The sequence below is a fragment of the Oncorhynchus mykiss genome, chromosome 6, assembly GCF_013265735.2.
Source record: "Oncorhynchus mykiss isolate Arlee chromosome 6, USDA_OmykA_1.1, whole genome shotgun sequence".
Taxonomy (NCBI): Eukaryota; Metazoa; Chordata; class Actinopteri; order Salmoniformes; family Salmonidae; genus Oncorhynchus; species Oncorhynchus mykiss.
Window position 1 is genome coordinate 78,097,058 of NC_048570.1, and position 6,337 is coordinate 78,103,394.

The window sequence follows — 6,337 nt, forward strand, 5'->3', positions numbered from 1 at the left end:
CATCCTATGGCGTTCTGCATTAGCATCGAACAGCCCCCGTGATATGCAGCTGTTCAGGGAAGCTAGAAACCATTATACACAGGCAGTTAGAAAAGCCAAGGCTAGCTTTTTCAAGCAGAAATTTGCTTCCTGCAACACTAACTCAAAAAAGTTCTGGGACACTGTAAAGTCCATGGAGAATAAGAACACCTCCTCCCAGCTGCCCACTGCACTGAAGATAGGAAACACTGTCACCACTGATAAATCCACCATAATTGAGAATTTCAATAAGCATTTTTCTACGGCTGGCCATGCTTTCCACCTGGCTACTCCTACCCCGGTCAACAGCACTGCACCCCCCACAACAACTCGCCCAAGCCTTCCCCATTTCTCCTTCTCCCAAATCTGCTCAGCTGATGTTCTGAATGAGCTGCAAAATCTGGACCCCTACAAATCAGCCGGGCTAGACAATCTGGACCATTTCTTTCTAAAATTATCTGCCAAAATTGTTGCCACCCCTATTACTAGCCTGTTCAACCTCTCTTTCGTGTCGTCTGAGATTCCCAAAGATTGGAAAGCAGATGCGGTCATCCCCCTCTTCAAAGGGGGTGACACTCTTGACCCAAACTGCTACAGACCTATATCTATCCTACCATGCCTTTCTAAGGTCTTCGAAAGCCAAGTCAACAAACAGATTACCGACCATTTCGAATCTCACCATACCTTCTCTGCTATGCAATCTGGTTTCAGAGCTGGTCATGGGTGCACCTCAGCCACGCTCAAGGTCCTAAATGATATCTTAACCGCCATCGATAAGAAACATTACTGTGCAGCCGTATTCATTGATCTGGCCAAGGCTTTCGACTCTGTCAATCACCACATCCTCATCGGCAGACTCGACAGCCTTGGTTTCTCAAATGATTGCCTCGCCTGGTTCACCAACTACTTCTCTGATAGAGTTCAGTGTGTCAAATCGGAGGGTCTGCTGTCCGGACCTCTGGAAGTCTCTATGGGGGTGCCACAGGGTTCAATTCTTGGACCGACTCTCTTCTCTGTATACATCAATGAGGTCGCTCTTGCTGCTGGTGAGTCTCTGATCCACCTCTACGCAGACGACACCATTCTGTATACTTCTGGCCCTTCTTTGGACACTGTGTTAACAACCCTCCAGGCAAGCTTCAATGCCATACAACTCTCCTTCCGTGGCCTCCAATTGCTCTTAAATACAAGTAAAACTAAATGCATGCTCTTCAACCGATCGCTACCTGTACCTACCCGCCTGTCCAACATTACTACTCTGGACGGCTCTGACTTAGAATACGTGGACAACTACAAATACTTAGGTGTCTGGTTAGACTGTAAACTCTCCTTCCAGACCCATATCAAACATCTCCAATCCAAAGTTAAATCTAGAATTGGCTTCCTATTTCGCAACAAAGCATCCTTCACTCATGCTGCCAAACATACCCTTGTAAAACTGACCATCCTAACAATCCTCGACTTTGGCGATGTCATTTACAAAATAGCCTCCAATACCCTACTCAACAAATTGGATGCAGTCTATCACAGTGCAATCCGTTTTGTCACCAAAGCCCCATATACTACCCACCATTGCGACCTGTACGCTCTCGTTGGCTGGCCCTCGCTTCATACTCGTCGCCAAACCCACTGGCTCCATGTCATCTACAAGACCCTGCTAGGTAAAGTCCCCCCTTATCTCAGCTCGCTGGTCACCATTGCATCTCCCACCTGTAGCACACGCTCCAGCAGGTATATCTCTCTAGTCACCCCCAAAACCAATTCTTTCTTTGGCCGCCTCTCCTTCCAGTTCTCTGCTGCCAATGACTGGAACGAACTACAAAAATCTCTGAAACTGGAAACACTTATCTCCCTCACTAGCTTTAAGCACCAACTGTCAGAGCAGCTCACAGATTACTGCACATGTACATAGCCCACCTATAATTTAGCCCAAACAATTACCTCTTTCCCTACTGTATTTTATTTATTTATTTATTTTGCTCCTTTGCACCCCATTATTTTTATTTCTACTTTGCACATTCTCCCATTGCAAATCTACCATTCCAGTGTTTTACTTGCTATATTGTATTTACTTTGCCACCATGGCCTTTTTGCCTTTACCTCCCTTATCTCACCTCATTTGCTCACATCGTATATAGACTTGTTTATACTGTATTATTGACTGTATGTTTGTTTTACTCCATGTGTAACTCTGTGTCGTTGTATGTGTTGAACTGCTTTGCTTTATCTTGGCCAGGTCGCAATTGTAAATGAGAACTTGTTCTCAACTTGCATACCTGGTTAAATAAAGGTGAAATAAAATAAAAAATAAAAAATACATCACAGTCCCATCATACATCACAGTCCCATCATACATCACAGTCCCATCATACATCACAGTCCCATCATACATCACAGTCCCATCATACATCACAGTCCCATCATACATCACAGTCCCATCATACATCACAGTCCCATCATACATCACAGTCCCATCATACATCACAGTCCCATCATACATCACAGTCCCATCATACATCACAGTCCCATCATACATCACAGTCCCATCATACATCACAGTCCCATCATACATCACAGTACCATCATACATCCCAGTCCCATCATCCACCACTGGTATGTTGTATGCATAGGCCTTAGGAAATATAATGTATTTTATGAGACATCATAAATCACAGTCCCATCATACATCACAGTCACTGTAATATAGGAAACCACCAACCACATACTGTCTTAAACACACTTTCTCTGACACAGCAGGGCCTAAAAGCTTTCATCTGAGTTTCATACACTCAGTGCGAGGGAGGCTGAGAGAGAGAGAGAGAGAGAGAGAGAGAGAGAGAGAGAGAGAGACCTTCACCAGAAGAATTTCAATGTGAAGGGATCCACCACTCCTGAGGCTTGGGGAAACAATAGGGTGAAAAGAGGTGATGAGACAAAAGTCCTTTCCTTTGTATTGTGTACAGCCCATAGTTACCTAAAGTACAGAAGGAATGGGCCTAGAGAGCAACAAAACACACCATCCTGGGAACCAGGCCATGGATTAACAATTCACAGGGCTCCCAAGAGGCAGCAGACGTGTGCCATGTGCCTGGACAAGTACCTGTAGGAATGTACAGAAGTTTTTTTTCTTGTAGCCTAGCTATGAGGTATGTATAAGCCTTAGGAAAAATATTGCATGCAACACATCATACTGTATGTTCCAGTGGTGTGAAGTACTTAAGTAAAAATACTTGAAAGTACTACTTAAGTCGTTTTGGGGGGTAACTGTACATTACTTTACTATTTCTGACAACTTTTAATTTTACTTCACTACATTCCTAAAGAAAATAATGTTATTTTTACTCCATACATTTTCTATGAAACGCAAAAGTACTCGTTACATTCATACACTTATCAAGAGAACATCCACAGTTATTGCCTCTGATCTGGAGGACTCACTAAACACAAATGCTTTGTTTGTAAATTATGTCTGAGTGTTGGAGTGTGCCCCTGGCTATCCGTCAATTAAAAAAAACAAGTAAATGGTGCCATCTGGTTTGCTTAATATAAGGATTTAAAAAAATATATTTATACCTTTACTTTTACTTTCAATAATTAAGTATATTTTAGCAATTACATTTACTTTTCATACTTAAGTATATTTAAAACCAAATACTTTTAGACTTTTACTCAAGTAGCATTTTACTGGGTCACTTTCTCTTTTACTTGAGAGAAATTTTAATTTTCTATTAAGGTATGTTTACTTTTACTAAAGTATGACAATTGGGTACTTTTTCCACCACTGGTATGTTGTATGTATAAGCCTTAGGAAATACAATGCATTTTATGAGACATTTTCCCAAGACATACCGTTGAGTTATTTTATGTCCTTCCACACAGGTGTGCTGTCACTCACACAACCAGTTTCTCTGAACAGATCCGACCACCAAGCCATAAGAATGTTGAACAGTTAATCAAATGGCTACCCTGACTATTTGCATTGACACCGTTTTTAATTGCAATGGCTCTGTGCACACTCACTGGACTCTACCCACACACTTACATATACTACACTGACACACCAACACACATAGACTACTTAAGACAACATGCACTCACACACACACGCACGCACACACACACACACACACGCACGCACGCACGCACGCACACACACACACACACACACACACACACACACGTTGATGCCACACACATAAACACACGCTGCTGTTACTGCTGTTACTGTTTATTATCTATCCTGATTGCCTAGTCACTTTTACCCCTACCTACAAGTACAGTTGAAGTCGGAAGTTTACATATACTTAGGTTGGAATCATTAAAACTCGTTTTTCAACCACTACACAAATTTCTTGTTAACAAACTATAGTTTTGGCAAGCCGGTTAGAACATCTACTTTGTGCACGACACAAGTATTTTTTCCCAACAATTGTTTACAGACCGATTATTTAACTTAGAATTCACTGTATCACAATTCCAGTGGGTCAGAAGTTTACATGCACTAAGTTTACCTCCACAAGTTTGGTTCATCCTTGGGAGCAATTTCCAAACGCCTGAAGGTACCACATTCATCTGTACAAACAATAGTACGCAAGTATAAACACCATGGGACCACGCAGCCATCATACCGCTCAGGAAAAAGACGCGTTCTGTCTCCTAGAGATTAACATACTTTGGTGCGAAAAGTGCAAATCAATCCCAGAACAACAGCAAGGGACCTTGTTAAGATGCTGGAGGAAACGGGTACAAAAGTATCTATATCCATAGTAAAATTAGTCCTATATCGACATAACCTGAAAGGCTACTCAGCAAGGAAGAAGCCACTGCTCCAAAACCGCCATAAAAAAGACAGACTACGGTTTGCAACTGCACATGGGGACAAAGATCGCACTTTTGGAGACATGTCCTCTGGTCTGATGAAACAAAAACACAACTGTTTGGCCATAATGACCATGGTTATGTTTGGAGGAAAAAGGGGGAGGCTTGCAAGCTGAAGAACACCATCCCAACCGTGAAGCACAGGGGTGGCAGCATCCTGTTGTCGGGGTGCTTTGCTGTATGTTAACTTCCGACTTCAACTGTACATACTACCTCAACTACCTCGTACCCCTGCACATTGACTCAGTACCGGTACTCCTTGTATTCAGTCTCATTATTGCTATTTTATCTTGTTACTATTTCCTTAAAACCTCTTTCCTTTTTAACTCTGCATTGTTGGGAAATGGCTCGTTAGTAAGGATTTCACAGTAAATTCTACACCCGTTGTATTTGGCGCATGTGACAAATACATTATTTGATTCTATTTTTTTAATTTATTCATTATTTTACCAGGTAAGTTGACTGAGAACACATTCTCATTTACAGCAACGACCTGGGGAATAGTTACAGGGGAGAGGAGGCGGATGAATGAGCCAATTGTAAACTGGGGATTATTAGGTGACCGTGATGGTTTGAGGGTCAGATTCTGAATTTAGCCAGGACACCGGGGTTAACACCCTACTCTTACGATAAGTGCCATGGGATCTTTAATGACCTCAGAGAGTCAGGACACCTGTTTAACGTCCCATCCAAAAGACAGCACCCTACACAGGGTAGTGTCCCCAATCACTGGACTGGGGAATTGGGATATTTTTTAGACCAGAGGAAAGAGTGCCTCCTAATGGCCCTCCAACACCACTTCCAGCAGCATTTGGTCTCCCATCCAGGGACTGACCAGTACCAACCCTGCTTAGCTTCAAAATAAAGCCAGCAGTGGTACGCAGGGTGGTATGCTGCCAGCATAAATAGGAGCTTGACAAACCTGGTGATGGTTAGTCATTACCAGCCAGGGACATACATGTATTTTCTGTATTAGGTGGTGCAACAGAGTTTCACTTTCAAACTTGGCACAAGAGAAGCTAACATTCCTATATTCTTTGAAAAACATGGACAGACGCATTGCATCGCATTGCATCAATGCTGGGTAATAAATTCTGCAGTCAAACTTGATCATTATGTAATCCAGCATTTTTACTGGATATGCATTCAACAAAAGTTTAACATTGTCATTTTGCTACTATTTCTGTTAAGTCTACACATACAATTTGATGCATACCATAGATATATCCAACCTATGCACCACACAGAACACAGAATGCATTGCAACTGCCTGTGCAAAGCAATGCTGCAAGGCAAACACAGTGTTCTCTCATCTACCCTACTGCAAGCGGTACTGATGCACCAAGTCTGGAACCAACAGGACCCTGAACAGCTTCTACCCCAATTTCATAAGACTGCTAAATAGTTAACCAAATAACTACCCAGACTATCTGCATTGACC